Consider the following 17,604-nt stretch of genomic DNA (forward strand, 5'->3'; position numbering starts at 1 on the left):
CCCTCAGCATCAGTAGGTGGAGCACAGACTTAGGTTACTGTGATGTGGAACGGTTTGCCTTGGAAACAAACCAAATTATTCTGTTATTTTTGAAGTTTCATCCAACTACTACATTTTGGGCTCTTTTGTTGACTATGAGGGCTACTTCATTTCTTCCAAGGGATTCCTGCCCACAGTAGTAAATATAACGGCCATCTGAGTTAAACTTGTCTGTTCCTGTCCATTGTAGCTCACTGATTGCTAAGATGTCAACGGTCAATCCTGCCATCTCCTCCTTGACCACTTCCATTTTACTTAACATTCCGGGGTCTTATGCAATATAATATGGTATACTGCACTATCTATATATAATATATCTTATAGTGCATCTCTATAGCACTGGACTTTATTTTCACCACCAGACACATCCTGCTCTGGCTCAGCCGCTTCGTTCTTTCTGGAGGTGGTAGTAATCGTCCTCTGCCCCAGTAGCAGACTGGACACCTTCCAACCTGCAAGGGGTGGGGTGGGGGCACCGCATCTTCTGGCATCATATCCTTTTGCCTTTTCGCACAATCCATGAGATTCTCCAGGCAAGAATACTGGAGTGGGCTGCCATTTCCTTCCACTGGACCACGTTTTGTCGGAACTCTTAACTCTGCACCCCGTCTCAGGTCGCCGTGCATGAAGTGGCTTATAGCTTCACTGTCTATATTTATGTTTGGGGAGTTCAGATCTGAAGGTACCTAGAGGAAAACAAAGCAAAAAGAGGACTTCGCTTTACCTGATGCTTATGCCGCTTAATTTGAGTAGCTTGTTAAGATTAACGGATTAATCTCCTTGACGTTGGCCACCAAGATCTTTTCTTTTACATTCTGTTTCCTCATTTCAGAGTCAGTTGTTTTTGTTGTTGTTTGATCACTGAATCATGGCTGACTCTTTGCAACCCCATGGACTGCAGCCTGCCAGGGTCTTCTGTCTGTGGGATTTTCCAGACAAGAATACTGGAGTGGGTTGCCACTTTCTTCTCCAGGGGATGTTCCCGACCCAGGGATTGAACTTGTGTCCTCTGCGTCGGCAAGTGTTTCCTTTACTGCTGAGCCTCCAGAGAAGCCCTTTCAAAGTCAGACCCTTCACTGTTTCCCACCCGCGCCACCTCTTACCCCCAGGTTTCAGAACAGCCTGGAGTCAAAGAACATCCATGGATGTTGCTTATATGTACTGCTTCCATTTAAATCATGATCACACTTTATTGTAAAACATATTACATTTTATTATAATCTGCTATGAGAACAATTCTGTCCAAATTCTACACCTGAAAACCTCTCTACTATTCCTGCGTGAAATGAAGAATAAAACACAAGCAAAACACAGGACTTTACCCACGCAGGGTCACACAGCCTCAGAACCTGTCTATCTCCTTGGGAAGCGCTGCCGGACCCCCTGTCCTGGGCTCCGGCTCTCTGTCCCCTGATTAGTCCCCCAGGGCTCCGTCCTGGGTCTGGCCTCGCTGGGTGGACGCTGCAGGAGCCCCTGGTTGTAGGCAGCCACCAGCTGTTGCTGGCCAGGACTCTCCATTGCTGACCCACCAGTGCAGAATCTTGCTTCTGTAGAAAACCTGGCTCTAACTATTTTGTTTCAGCTGTCATGACTTTGTCCTCACTTTTTCAAAGGATAGACACAGTCTATGTTCAAGTGGGCGTTTTCACAGCATCTCTGCTATGTGCTGCCCTGACTTTGCTCTTCAGTTCAGGTGCTTGAAGAGACAGCTCTAAGCAGAGCAAACGACATCGATTTTATTAGCAAAGGGGTAAATGTGAGCGTCTTTCATAAGAATGGCCGAGTACGGTCTCACACGTTAGACTTGGAGTCAGTGTTCGTCAGATGCTAAGAGCATCTTAATCTGCATTGAGTTACAGGGAGAGACCTTGTCAGGGAGGAGAAAGGCTGAGGAGGAAAAACAGGCAAAAGCTAAGCCAGGTCAGGGTCGGCCTCTTCTCTCACAGGCTCAGCACCGAGGGAAGCCCTGGGGACAAGGTCTCAGCACCGAGCAGGCCCAGGGCTGTGTGCCCGGGGGCCGTGTGCCCAGGGCGGGTGGAGAGAGCAGCCTTGGTCATCTCCTCCCAAGGTCAGGCCGCCTCGGCCATCGCTGCCTCGTCAGGACTTAATAGGAGCAAAATACCTGCAATTTAGTCCTTTCTCTGCCCACGCTCACTGCTGCCTGGAGACTTTCTCTTTCACTTGATCGCGCAGTCTCTTGGGTTTTCTTAACTATTTTCCATACCTTTTTTTGACGCTATTGCAGGGCTGCGGCTGGGGTCTCTCACCCACATCCAGCTCCTAAGGGTTGGTATTACCCGCATCCAGCGGGTTTCAGGCCCTGATCAGAGCTCTAATAAGCCACTTATCTGTGTTTTAATACACACCTCACTCTGGAAAGCAGCGGCGGGCAGCAGTAAGCACACAGATTTCAGGCCATAACACAGCTTTGGGTCAGATCCTACGGTCAGTTCCTGATCGGTTTGAAAATGTCATGGAAAGAATGTTAAGTGGACGAAGGTGGCATCTGATGCCCAGGATGAAACAGCTCGTCTCCCACCACGTTCAGTTTCTGTTTGAAGATGCTGATGAGAAACACTCCTGGTTTCATAGTCTCTCAGGCCCAGGCTGTTATCTGTGCTGCACGGAGGTGTTTCCGGAAGCTTCTAACCATGCAGGATGTATCCTGGGAGTTCACGCCCATGAGCAAGGCAGAGCTCAGGCCACAGAGACGTTGGAAGCACTGAATTCCGCTAATGATTGTCAATGATTTTGTCTTACATTTTTATTTAAATTTTATAATTTATAGAAAACCGTTAAAAATCGATGTCGACATTTCTGTGGCTGAGATGCACATGTGTGTAACTGAATGTCAGTGTAACAGCCCCTGAGGGGGTCTGCTGGTTGGGGTGCATGGGTCGCAGCCCCTCAGAACCCCGAGCACGCATCTCCAGCACTTGGCAGCTTCATCTAGACACAAAACCTGAGCATTTCTCTCTCTGGAAACTTGTTAGCAGGGCTAGTGGGGATTGCCAGTGGGGCCTCGGTCCACTTGGCTTCCCCCTTTGCTGACACTAGGCTGAGTGCCTTTAAAGGGGCTTCCCCGAGGGTCTCAGCCCATCCAGCAGTGCACGCTGCTGCAGTCTCTGCATGAGCCTCCGCTGTAGCAAACTCCCGATACAGAGAGGCCCCGCCTGCCGAGGCCAAGGGCCCGCAGCGCACAGTGCCGCTGCTGAGCACCGAGCTCTGCGTCCATGCCCTTTAAGAGAAAAAGAAAGACCTGCTTTTCCCCAGCTGGGTTTGGACGGAATCCCCACATGGAATATTTGCAAGACAAGTCACCTGGGCCTGTGAGCTGAGGCAGCATCGGGAAGGTTCCATCACCACCGTCCTCCTCATCACAGGAAATCACCGGCTCAGGATTACCAAATTTGGGAAACGGAACTTCTAGGAAACTGCCGACAGCTGGGCCCGGGGTGGGCCCACTCGATGCCGTGGCTCTGCCCTCTCCAGCGCTGCTGGGGACAGAGTGTCCCGTCCTGCCACCCGCAGACCTGACCTCCCCGGGGCTCCACTGCTGACCTGACCTCCCGGGCTCCACTGCTGACCTGACCTCCCCGGGCTCCACTGCTGAAGGCCTTTATGCCAAAGGACAAGGACGAACAGCAGAGCGTTTACAGGTGGAGACGCTGGGCGGCCCTTGCTGTTAAAAGCGTATTCATTGCTGTCTCCAGGGAGCGGTGTAGACCCTGTATTCTTAGGATTCACTGAGGGCATAAAACCTGCTTTATAAAATGACCAGATTATCCCAACAAAGTTCTGATTAGACTCTTCCTGTTTAGAGAGATTCAAAAAATTTGACATTTTGTGTTTTTACTACCCTAAGGATTCTTCCAGATGTTCAAGCTGGTTTTAGAAAAGGCAGAGGAACCAGAGATCAAATTGCCAACGTCTGCTGGATCATGGAAGGAGCAAGAGAGTTCTAGAAAAACATCTATTTCTGCTTTATTGACTATGCCAAAGCCTTTGACTGTGTGGATCACAATAAACTGTGGAAAATTCTGAAAGAGATGGGAATATCAGACCACCTGACCTGCCTCTTGAGAAACCTGTATACAGGTCAGGAAGCAACAGTTAGAACTGGACATGGAACAACAGACTGGTTCCAAATAGGAAAAGGAGTACATCAAGGCTGTATGTTGTCACCCTGCTTATTTAGCTTCTATGTAGAGTACATCATGAGAAACACTGGGCTGGAAGAAACACAACCTGGAATCAAGATTGCCAGGAGAAATATCAAAAACCTCAGATATGCAGATGACACCACCCTTATGGCAGAAAGTGAAGAGGAACTAAAAAGCCTCTTGATGAAAGTGAAAGAGGAGAGTGAAAAAGTTGGCTTAAAGCTCAACATTCAGAAAACGAAGATAATGGCATCTGGTCCCATCACTTCATGGGAAACAGATGGGGAAACAGTGGAAACAGTGTCAGACTTTGTCTTTTTGGGTTGCAAAATCACTGCAGATGGTGACTGCAGCCATGAAATTAAAAGACACTTACTCCTTGGAAGAGAAGTTATTACCAACCTAGATAGCATATTCAAAAGCAGAGACATTACTTTGCCAACAAAGGTCCGTTTAGTCAAGGCTATGGTTTTCCAGTGGTCATGTATGGATGTGAGAGTTGGACTGTGAAGAAGGCTGAGCGCTGAAGAATTGATGTGTTTGAACTGTGGTGTTGGAGAAGACTCTTGAGAGTCCCTTGGACTGCAAGGAGATCCACCCAGTCCATTCTGAAGGAGATCCACCCTGGGTGTTCTTTGGAGGGAATGATGCCAAAGCTGAAACTCCAGTACTTTGGCCACCTCATGCGAAGAGTTGACTCATTGGAAAAGACTCTGATGCTGGGAGGGATTGGGGGCAGGAGGAGAAGGGGACGACCGAGGATGAGATGGCTGGATGGCATCAATGACTCGATGGATGTGAGTTTGAGTGAACTCTGGGAGATGGTGATGGACAGGGAGGCCTGATGTGCTGTGATTCATGGGGTCGCATAGAGTCGGACACGACTGAGTGACTGAACTGACTGAAGGATTCTTCACGGTTGTCCAGCTGCCATAAAAGTTTGATATTTCTTTTGTGAAAGTAGAAAAGAAGGAGGGGGACCACCGTTGCCTTGTCTCACGGTCTTTTTTCACTCTTTGTGTTTTAGTGCATGGTAGAAAATGCAGCGTTTACGAGGAAGCAGATGTCAATAGGTGAATCTGTGTCTACACCAGAAGCACGCCCTTTGTGAAAGTACCCATGTCTCCTGATCGCCTGTCTGTGTCTCCTATGTCTCCTCTGCATGAAAATGCCGTAGAGGGAACAGGTGTTTTTATTAAAGAAATAAATGACAAGCAGGTTGAGATGACGAGTAACGTTCACGATTACTCCAACACGTCACACACGTTGGGTTTTCGTTTTGCTCTCTTTCTGTGTGTGGTAAGATGCGCGTGACCCAGGCTGGGCCGTGGCCGTTCTGAGTGCCCAGTCCAGTGGCATCAAGCGCACTCACACCACCACCCCCAGAAGGAGCCCCCTCTTGTAAACTCTTCCAGCGGGACACTCCCCCTTGAGCGCTGACGCCCTGGCCCTCCCTCAGCCCTGGGACCTGCTGCAGCCTCTGCTGTCGTGGCGAGTCTGACGACTCTAAACTCCTCATATACGTGGGATCATACAGAATGCACACATTTGGTTTTAAGAGATAAAAAAGGAAACACTCATTACAGAAGTTCTTCATTTAATCTGAGCCCCAAACAGACTTATTTTCATAGTCACAATGGGATCACATTATTCTGATTGTAACACTGTGTGTAAGTACATTCAAAAATGGCTTTAAAAATAATAGTGATAATAATTAAAAATGAAGTTTTCACTTAATTTTTGGTTGTCTAAGCTTAGCTTGGGCTCCTTGGCTGGTTTTTATAAGCTTGAAAGCAAACCAATCTCTTTAGAAAAGATTTTTTTCTTCCCCCTTGGGGAGTTTATGATTCAGGGGACTGGAAACAGGATATGGAGATTTTTCACATGCTGCCCTTAAGCCCCAAGCAGACCCTCGTTTGGAACGTAGAGAAACGCTTTGTGAACCCCGTACTGGAAGCTGGTGCTTGTGGCTGGAGCCTTGACGCTCGGCTCTGGGCCCATCACTTCGCCAACACCAGATGAAGGTTTGTCCAAGAGAGAAGGGAGGGACCGCTGCACACACAAACACTGGACAGTTGATGTCATTTGCTCTCTGAGAAGATGCCCCGTAGCTGCTGAGGGTGCTGGTAGCTCGTTGGTGAGCCTGACAATGGTCGCATAAACACAGCACCCGGGAGGCAGTGTCTCGCGGGGAGGCTCGGGCTCATGGGGGACTTCTCTGTTTAACCTGCACTTATCACCGTGCACATCCTGCCTGTCCTCAGACACACGAGAAATAAGACACGGTTTTACTTTGAATAACATCAGAGACAGCTTTAAAAAGGAAAACAGAGCTTCAGAGCGCCAAGATTTTAGGACATACAACAAATTGGAGAGAGTCCAAGGATTTACCTAAAAATACTTAGGCCTAATAAAATTTGCTTGGTCTAAGAAAACTATGAGAGCTCTCTCACTTCATGAAATCTCAGCCAAAACAACTGCAATAAATCTAACCTCATCTTTCAAAACTGTATTCTTGGACAACACAACTTCATGATATTGGACGGAATCCACAGTAAACCGATTCTTCTTAAGCTTTAGTGAGTGTGTGGTCCTTCACCATGAAAAAGACACAGCTTGGTTTGTTAGGGTTTAATAATTAAATCAAACCTCAAAACACACTGAACAGAACAGATAGCTGTGTGGAAGTATTAATCACTGCTCAGAGAGAATGAATGTCAGGTGGGCCGTCATTTCCCAAACTCTCAGAACCAGCCTATGTAAGCATTAATGGTCCAGTATAGACAGGGTGTCTTCCTTCCTTCTGTAGCAACTTTGTTTTCCAAACGTGACCGCTCTTGTAAACGGCCCTCAGGCCCATCTGTGAGGAATCTGCAGAGGGAAACCGCCCTGAAGAGAACCAGCCGAGACTGCTGACCAACCGAAGCGAGAACACCAACCCTGAAGAAGGAAAACATTCTATTCTCTTTGCACCAAAGCTTATAATTAAAGCAAACATCTCAATCCAAATCTGTGTCCCTGAGGAGAAGATTCTCCATTTCGTTAAGCAAATATACTACGGAAAGGAGTACTTTTCCAAGGAGTGACTCTTGGCGTGGATGCTGATGTGGACTCAGGCCCGCGGCTCAGAGTGGGGCCCCTGGAGGGCACGGCCTCCCTGTTTTTATCCCACTGCCTGTTTTATACGCAGATATCTCTGGACAGCATCCTGTTCTCTACACCTACACCTCCAAGCCACCATCATCTCTTGCAAATATTTTCAGGAACCCTCTAGAAAAAAAAAAAAGATCCCCACACCATTTTGCCCTCTATTCCAACCCTATGTGCATGATCCAGCCAGAGTGACCTCCTTAACCCAGAAACATAAGCTTGACTTTGCGGCACCTCAGCTCACCCTCCATCAATGGCTTCCCCGTCAGTCTTCTGAAGAAGCCAAAGCCCAACGTGTGTCTCACTCTGAGGACCCTGGAAACCCGCGTGCGACGCCCGGCAGTCGTCTGCGGGCTCGTCGTCTGTCAGCTTAGCTTGTCACCGTGGCAGCGGCAAAAGCAGCAGATCAGAGCATCCCACACGCTCCTCGCACCCACAGGGTGTCACGGGCGGACCCTCTGCTCAGCGCTGCCTTTGCTCTGAAGGATGGTGGTCACCAGCTCCGTGAGAGAGGAACAAGAAAAGGGGGGCCCACCATCTGACTCCTGAAGGTTCTGTTCAGAAGCGACCGAGTCCAACACGGAGCAGGAAAGGCAGCCTCCCCGCAGCAGGGAGCCCTGCTCAGAGAGGGGGTGGTATCTGGGGGCAGAGTGGTCCACCCCCCGCACTCTCTGAAGGCCAAGCGTCCACCCGAGCTGCCTGGGGGAGGGTGAAGGACAGAGGCTGAGCGCAGGTCTCAGCAGGTGTCTCGGCTTGACCCTGAGACGGGCCCGAGGCGCACCCTGCCCCGCAATGGTGTTTCCTGGGCGGGAGCTCCATTGCCACCTCCAGCACCGGGTCATGGTCTGTAGGAAGACGGAGACCCCCAGGCGGCCACAGAAAGTGCCCGGAACATGTGGACTCTAATAGACAGGCCCCTGAGGGTTGGGGGAAGACCTCTGATACACCCGTGGACACTGTCTCGAGCTGGCTCTCACTTGGATAGATGACAGTGATACCGAATTACCTGAGTCCTGTCTGAAGGTTGTATGTTCTCATCCCCACATTCAGAGAGCAGTCTGGACAGCAGAGATTGTGTGAGCAAATCTCAAATACTCTTACAATTCAATATCCGGTTCTTTTTATCTTAATGATATATAAGCATGGTCAACAGAAAAAGCCCAAAGCAGGGCTGGTACAGAAAAACAGCTTTCCTCGGAATCATTTCTGCCTACCCTAGTGAACGCCTTTTCAGAAGTAACCACTTTCAACACTAGCAATTTTTCGTGGAATTTCCCTCAACATCGTAAAGAAAGTGTTTTGAGATCGTTTCCCCATAATGTTTCTGGAACTTCGCAGGGATGCATCTTGCTGTTGCGGCTGCTTCATCTTTTGACCTGAACAGCCAGTGTGCGCGAGCGTGCGTGCTCAGCCGTGTCTGACTCTCTGTGACCCCGTGGACTGCAGCCCCCCAGGCTCCTCTGTCCATGGGATTTCCCAGGCAAGAACGCTGGAGTGGGTTGCCATTTCCTCCTCCAGGGGATCTTCCGGACCAGGCATCAGACCCCGTCCCCTGCGGCTCCCGCGCTGGCAGGCAGGATCTTTACCTCTTGGGTCACCTGGACAGCCAGTGGACTCTTTTAGCCTGGAATTTCCTTTCCTTAAGTTTTAGAAATGTTTCTTATGTTAGTCCTTTGATGCTTTATTTCTGTTTTTATTTTGTAAGTCCTGTGAGTCGGATGTTGTCAACCAGAGCAGGCTGCCGCGATAGGCCGACAGACTGGGCGCCGAACGACAGAGGCCCCTTTCTCGCGATTCTAGGCGCTGGGACTCCGAGAGGCAGGTGCTGGCAGACCCGTCCGTGTTTAGGGGACCCTCCCCCTGGTTGCAGATGGACGTTTCCATGTGTCTGAGCGCAGCCGCGAGCACGCGGGGGCTCCTGGGCCTACACCCCTTCTCAGGGCACCAGCCGCATCACGAGGCTCCAGCCTCACGGCCTGGCTGCCTGGCAAGGGCCCCACCTCCAGACACAGTCACACTAGGGTCAGGATTTCCACACATGAATTCTGAGGGGCCACAAACATCTAGTCAATATAGGAATCTAAATGTCAAACCTCTTTTCTTTTTAAATTAAATTTCTAAATTCTTTTTTTGTTTGCTACTGTACTTTCTGGAAAATTCCTTCCAGTTTTGTTTCCCGCTCCCGCCTGCTGTTTCTGTTTCTGCTCTCTTCTGTGTTTTGTCTAGAAGCTCTTCTCTAAACACTTTCCTTACGGCCTCGTTTTTCCTTTTGAATGCAGTGCACCCTCTTCTCCCACTGAGGACAGGCGTTACATTCCGACTAAGGGCCCCGGAAAGACGGCGCCGACCCTGGAGTGGTCTCTGGGGCTTTCCCCGTCCCCGCGTGCAGGCGGACAGGCTCGTCTGACAGTGAGAGCAAGCCCGTGGCCCTAACCCGCGACGCAGCGCCGCGGCGCCCGCAGCCTGGCCCGCTGCAGGCCTCTGCTGCCCTCTGCGCCCTCCCGCCTCTCCCGTTCGGTCCTCCTTTCTCCGCCCACTGATCGTTCTCAACCTCTCATGTGTCTTTGTCCTTCAGGCTTTCCATTTCCTTTGGGAAATTGCTCTTATTTGAAAATAAAGCCAGTCAGACACCGTGTGAGCAGCTTGTGAATGGGGAGCTTCCTAGTGGCGGGGGGTCTGAGCTGTTCCAGCCCACCCGAGGCTGCGGCTGCACTCATCCTGCACGGGACGCCTTCTCCGAGGACGGTCCTCCAACCCCTGCCTGCGTGCCGAAGCCAGCAGCTCTCTCGGCACGGTGAGGAGAAGCCCGCAGAGACTCCTGCCCCGACTGCCCTGGGGTCTCCAGGTCCAGTGTGGCCTCCAGGGCTGGGAGATGAGAAGCCCCGATATCCAGCTCCCGCTCACACAACCTCAGGGAGCCTCCTTCTCGACCTGGCGGCCGCACCTCCGAGGCTCCCGGCAGGAGCCAGCCACTTTGTGGTCCCTCAGCTCTGACCCCGCTCAGCCCAGAGCAGCGCCTTCCCTGACTCGGGGGCTCCTCACACTCAGGGCTGGCGCTCCTCTCCCCGGCTCTGTGTGCGTCCACGACACCGTCTCGGCTCCAGCTGTCGGCGTGGCCTTTGGGATCAGGCCTTCGAGTGCAGCTGCTTCATGTGGCTGAAGCGTCCCTAAGCGCCAGGAAAATGAGAATACCGCGCAAAGGGAAGAAACTCTGAGGGGGTAGGGGGAGGGCTGGGGTTTCCAGAGATTCAAACAATGTTCCTCCCAGAAATGAGTAATAAGACAAATAAGCCACTTGTCAAAAATTATCGCGACTGAGGCCACACGTGCACACGCAGCAGGAGCACCGCCCCCACCCAAGTAGCTCAGCCTGAAACCATCGGCGTCCTGGCAACTGAAAGCCAGACGGTTCAGTGAACGCCACGCTTGCTTGGAAGAGTGGCCTCTGGGCCACTCCCGACCGCCTCCAGACCCGTCCTCAAGGACAGCGGAAAGCTCACCAAGCGCTTCTCCCGCTGGAAACGCCGGGGCCTCGGACCTCCACTCTCGGACCATCTTGGCTCCGGGGCCCCCGCTCCTCCTGGTCACCCACCTGACTGCCAGCGAGGAGGGCAGGCGTGAAAACCAGGCGGCTGCACTGCTGCACAGCCAGGGAGTGGCAAGGCTGCTCGTCCAGGGTCTGAACCCAAGCCTGCGTGGCTGCTTGCCACTGTGCCTCGCTCACAAGAGAAAAGAGCTTGTGTTAACTATTAAAGTCAAACCTGAACCTACACAGTCAAACATCTAGCGTGCTTTCACTGTGCTGTGAACAGCGGCCTAAGTCTGAAGTCTCAGGAAATGGTCCCTCGGAGCTGGGGCCGGGACCCTGGAGGAGGCGCCACGAGGCCCCACACCTGCCCTGAGGACCGTGCACAGCATCCATTCATCCCGCCTTAGAACAGAGTCAAAAGGACATTTTTCAGATGCTCCAAAGCTGAGACTTAGGAACAGCATTGTACCGTGCAGGTTCACTGCCATTGCGAAGTGTGCTCTGTTCTCTGTGAAGCAATATTCATCAGATCATTACTTTGAAATGTGAAAAATAACCATTTTTGTCCATAAGTTTTATCTGGATTTTAAAAAGTTGCTATTGGCTGTCTAAACACAAAGCTGAAATGATCCCATTGGTGACTCGCTTATTAAAATCTGTACTGACTGGCTGGCTGTTCGGCAGTCAGAACCCTCTGGAAGCCAGCACAGTCACTGACATTAACACTGACTCCGACAGCGGGGTGAGGAGGGCCACCGGGAACCTGTGTCTCTAGCAGCTCCGTAATCTGAGCCCAGGGCCTGGGGGAGGAGGAAGCACGTAGGCACAGAAGGCGGGTGGGAGCTGATGGCGGGAGGGCAGAGGAGAGGAGCTCCTGGCAAGGAGAGCAGTGCCTGAGGCAGCGGCCAGCACTGGCCAGCCCGCAGTGGACTCTGCTTTCCCTTAGGCAGCTGCCTGTGTTGCTGGGAAGAGCAATCCTCTCAGCCCACGCTGAGCTCACAAAAGGACGTTATCAGGAGTTCGTGCCCGGAAGGCGTCTTAGGCAACAGGGAGCTAAGTAAAGCCCATTTGCCACCACCCTTCCTCCTGACGGGAGGCGGATGCAATTGCCTAAGCTCCAGCAGCCATGTTGTGACACTGAGGATGGAATCAACGCAGAATAATGGTGAAATGGAGAAGCTAAAAGCAGCCCGGGTCCCTGGGCCATCCCAGCAGCACTTGACTGCCCCCTTCTGGCTCCTTCCTGTGAGGGAGTAATCCCTGGTGGTTTGGGGTTTCTGTTGTTGCAGCTCACCCTTGACCTGACAGCTCCTAACAGGAACCTTCTGCCTTCATCGTTGTTAGCACTGGCCTTACATGGAAGTGCTCCTTTGTTGGGTGCATGTGTGCAGGCTCCATCACTTCAGTCGGGTCCCACTCTTTGCAACCCTATTGACTGAGTCCTGCCAGGTTCCTCTGTCCATGGGATTCTCCAGGTGAGAATGCGGGGGTGAGTTTCCACGGCCTGCTCCAGGGAATCTTCCCAATGCAGGGATCAACCCCAAACCTCCTGCGTCCCCTGCACTGGCAGCTGGGTTCTTTGCCCACTAAGCCATGCGGGAAGCCTGTGTTGGGTGCATATATGCACTTATGACTGTTACATCTTCTTTTGGGATTGAACCCTTGATCTCTACGTGTAGTGTCCTTATTCTTCTCGAAATCTTAAGAAACCTAAGTGATAAAAGCAGTCCTGTCTTTAAAGCTAGCGTGAGTATGCTGCTCATCCAGATTTGATTAGTTCTAGGTTGCGTTCACCATATTTGCAGCGCTTTTCATGGAGCATGAGGATGGAGGGGCCTTAACGCTCCTTTCGGGCGACCACGCTCCTGCTTCACTCTCGCGGTTGCCGCTGCTGACGAGGCTCTGGCCCCGCTTTTCCCCTTGGCGGATAGCTTAGTGCCCGTTACGGCAACTGTGCGTGTAGCTGGTCGGTCAGTGTGTGCATGGAGTGCACTGCGAAGCGGGTTTTGTGGTCACTGTATCTTGTCGCTTATGCAAGTCAGGTGCCAAGGTGGCCCACTGAACATTCTTGCTGGTTATAGTGTTTCTCTTGTGACAAAATGAGAGCAGTCACTGCATGAGTTCAATGCATTAAAGTCCATTCAATGAACACTTTTTGCCTAGTGGCAAATTCGGATGTGGCATCTCTTCTAACAATGTTAAGGGTTAGATATCTGTAAACTGCCCTGATAGGAGAATTCGTGTAGAGAAATTAAAGAGCAGAGTGTAGAGGGAGCTTCCCTGATGGCTCAGCTGGTGAAGAATCTGCCTGCAATGCAGGAGCCCCCGGTTCAGTTCCTGGGTTGGGACAATCTCCTGGAGAAGTATAGACAACCCACAGGGGATTCTGGGGCTTCCCTGGTGGCTCAGACGATAGGGAATCCGCCTGCAATGCAAGAGACCTGGGTTCGACCCCTGGGTTGGGAAGATGCCCTGGAGGGGGGCATGACAACCCACCCCAGTATTCCTGCCTGGAGAGTCCACATGGACAGAGGAGCCTGGTGGGCCACAGACCATGGGGTTGCAAAGAGTTGGACACAACTGAGCGACTAAACCCAGCACATTTCAGCAACAACACTCCCAAGTTATGCTCTGAGGCTCAAGCAGTTGTGGAAGGAGGGAAGTATGAGTCTCAGACGCCAGGCTTGGAGATGCTCGAAGAACTGCACCTAGGTCTTCTTGAACCAGGACCTGCTGCTGGCCGGCAGCCCCGTGAGGCCCAGCAGCTGGGAGTGGGCACAGGGTACGCGGGCTGGGGGCAGGGCAGCCCCTCTCCCAGAGGAGGCTGAAGGGGACTCCCCAGCTCCATCAGACTCCGACACTCCAGTCAGCCACTGGAAGAGCAGAGTCTTTCTGGCAAGAGACCAAACGTGAGCGTTTTTCCAGCTGTTGATGAGCGTTGTCAGAGTAATAATAATGTATTGGGTTGAAACTCACCATTTTGATGGAAAAAAGTAAATTTTGTAATATTCAACTTTCTACTTTCAACATTATTTCAACATTTTCTGTTTTCGTGTTTTACATCTATGTGTCAGTCACTAAATACCTATTTTCAAGTTACTATTAATTCCTATTTTTATTTTTGAAATGCATGTTAATACTTTCATTTGTGACTATTTCCTGGTGTAATCATTTATGAGTTTTCCACTTTTAAAGCACTTCACTCTCCAGCTTTAGCTCACTGTTTGCCATTTCGCTGTGTGTTTTGTTTCTGGTGAACTCGAGGCAGAGCAAAAGATCCGGACGGCAGGGGTTTCCGAGAACAGTGAGCCGAGGTCCCGTCTGCCTGCTCCACACGCTCCATCCATCTCCCACCCGCCAATGACTATGGGCCAACTGGAAAGGAAAATAGAATCTTAACCTGGGAAGCCATATATACACGGTTCGTAGATGTATGGTCTCTCCACGGATCAATGCACCTTGGACTCCAGGGTCTGGACTAGACACCACCACCTGGACATCAGCTTTCAGACTTGGTTTCCTGGGTGCCCGAGCCCTCCGGAGATCCTGGCTGCAAGGCGGACAGCGGGGAGAGACCCCGCTCGCTCTCAGACGCCCATGAGCAAAGCGAGCTGCCGCGGCCAGAACAGCCCGCTGTTCAGGTTTAGCATTTAATAGAAACATCGCTGATTTGTAAAAATAAAGTTAGCTTACTTTTCGGTGTTGTGAAACCGAGCAAAATGTGCCTGTGAGCCAATTCTGTGACCTCAGGCACCACCAGGCCTAATGGGCAGTTGTGACCTGGGAGCTCCAGCCCCTCTGCCTGTGGAGACCTCCACATGGCTGAGCCAGAAAGAAGCTGGAGCCCCAGGAGTGACATCACCGCAGACCTCCCGTTACCATGGGTGCAGCTTTCTCCTCCTCAGGATTAATGCGGTTACTCCTATTCTATAGCAGTGTGCTGCACCAACATCTAACCTGCAGGAAGAAACAGGAGGCGAGTGGAAGAGGGAAATAAACAAAATTAATACTAATATTTTCAGATTTCCGCAGGGGAACAGGCAGAAAGGGGGCAGCGGGGCAAATGTGCCTTGTTACAAGCTGGGGGCTAAACAACCAGCTGTTAAGAGTAATTCCTCCTGCTGTGACGTGGGTTAGCCCACGTGGAAGCCTCAGACAACCTTCTCTGTGTTAGTGTAAGTCTGGGCAAAAGCTGGCCTAGGTTGCATCCTCCTGTTTTTTTCCTTTGGATGAAACGATATGAGGGACGAATTCTTAGCAAATCGGATCCGTGGAAATTATAGGCAGCCAAGTGCCTCATGCCTGTAGAATTTCACAAAGGAAAGCAAGTCAGAGAAGAATGCTGGCGTCTGTGTGCCTCCAGCTCCATCGCCATCCCCTCCTTCTCTCGCGGGGATGCCCGGTGTGTTAGCCAGATCGCACCTCTAAGGTAGGCTCAGGCCTTTGCCCGCCGCTGAAGGCCTGTGCGCAGCAAGGGAGGGAACGAAGCAGGGCTGAAAGGTAAGCCTGGCCTCCCCCTGTAGCTTGGCGCCTGTGCCCCCACCGCCCTGCACGATCTGGGCCGGTTGTTACAGCACAGCTAGGTGCCCAAATCGCAGGACTGCTTGTCATGTCTTCCTAGAATCTCACTTTTACTCAGTGATGTGAGGCGTGAAGTATCAGTTTTGTATAAAATAAAATGTAGTTATTTCAAACAGGCGTTGCTCTGGGGCCTACCACCCACAGTGCGTCCTCAGCCCTGCATTCCCGCTCACTCCTAGCATCTTCCCATCAAAAAACTCCTTTGGTGCGAGTCTCCGTTCACACTCAGCAGACGAGACACAGTTTCCAGAGCCTGAATTTCATCCATACCCAACAGAGAAGTCGAGGGGGAAGCTTCCTTGTTCTCAGGGACCCATACAGGAGGCAAGCTCCAGGGACTCTGCCTTCCCCACAGGGTCGGGCTCCCCGCGGCTCAGCCTCTGCCTGAGGTTCTGAACGGCATCTCCTGCTTAGAAGTGAGCCGGCAACAACATGATGAGCCCCGTGTGGGACTGAAGTGGCCCCGGGGGCCCAGGCCCTCTGCCCGGATCCCCGAGGGACCCCCCGGGGACTCGTGACCCCGCACCTTCTCCAGGCTTCTCGGGGCCTAGAAGGCCAGTGGAGAGTTAGGCTGGGTTCTTTCGCTGTAGGCCGACGAGGCTCCCTTATTTGTGGCCTGACTCATCCTTAATTAAGATTGCAGTCGCATTGATCCAGGCGCAGAATGATGTTTGCTACAATGTCTAAGATATTGATGGAGCTCATAAATGTCAAATAGCCCTCCGAGTCCCAGCCGTGTCCAGAGGGACTGACACACCATGTCCAGGCCCCACACGACAGTCACACACACCGTGTCCAGGCCCCACACGACAGTCACCGCGGGACCCTGCAGACAACCTAACCTCTTCTTCAGATCAGTTGTCCCAGGCATGTTCAGGCATGGTTGTCCCAGGGGCCATGCACAATTAAGGTGAAACAAATGACTCCAAAATATGAAAGGAAACAATGAAATAGAAACCAGCACACCGGCACCGATGGCGTCTCTCAGGCCAACCACATAGCCACAGCGTGACTCCCACGCTCCTTGCTCAAGTGCGTCCACCCCATGACGTCCACTGTGGGCATCCTGTGTCCATCAGGGTCCGCTCCGCTGTGAGCTGGGCACCCCCGCACTCTGGCCCCAGCTTTCCCCACACCTCTGGAACCAGCTTGGAAGCAGCCTTGCAGCCGTGAGCCCCTTCTGCCCCCTGTGACCGTCCTCTGCATGTTCCCATCAGTTTCGAGGCCAGTGTGTTTTTCAGGTACTAAGATGTCATTGCTAATATCCTCACTGTTCAGTGTTAAGCATCTGCCCTGACAGCTTAGGTAGGTTCTAAATTTGAGAAAACAGCGAGTCAGTCACTCTCTCTAATCTCAAATGTTCTATCCATTCATGCTTGAAAAATAGCGTTTGTAAACCTTGGACAGGAGCTGGTGGCAGACTGATATGATAGAAAGCAGGCGCTTAACAGCCCGATCATGATGAAAATTTCTCTTCTCACTCCCTTAAGAAAGAAACCCAAAGGAAATCTTAAGACCAGAATTGCCAATAAATTAGGAATTGATTTGCTAAATCACCCCTGGACTAACACATTTCAAGATTACGGTTGTTGGAATCTGAGGTCAGTATCCTGTGCTATTAAAGACACCTGCCATTACCTTCACCGATGTCCAGAGACACCACTGCTTTCTGGCTTTTGTCTCCGTTTAGAAGGGCTGAAGGAGCAGGTGTCCAGCGGCGTCTCACTGCTGAGGGGGAGCCAGCCACTCAGTGTGCAATTGTACAAGCTCGTCCCAGCTCCACGTGCGGCGAAACTGGGGCAGGCCGGGCCTGCTCCCCAGTGCCTGGCACGCTGAAGGCAGTGAGTAAACTTTATTTACGTAACCGAGTCAGTAAAGGAGAATGGGCCATGAATGAATGGGCTTCAGTGTTTGCATTTGGAGATTATAAAATATAAAACCCTAGAAGTTAGACAAAGCAGAAGATCCTCGCCGTGTCCAGGGGTCTCTACCGTGGGTCAGGTTTTCATCCTTCTTGGTCCCTGGTTCTCGACCTTTTGGCCAAATAGGAGTGGGTGTGAAGATTCAACAACAACCTGAGCATCGCAACGGCTGTACGCCCCCACTCCCTTCATCGTATCTGATTATCTCTTTAATGTAGTG

The sequence above is a fragment of the Capra hircus genome, chromosome 8 (genome assembly GCF_001704415.2).
Source record: "Capra hircus breed San Clemente chromosome 8, ASM170441v1, whole genome shotgun sequence".
Lineage (NCBI taxonomy): Eukaryota > Metazoa > Chordata > Mammalia > Artiodactyla > Bovidae > Capra > Capra hircus.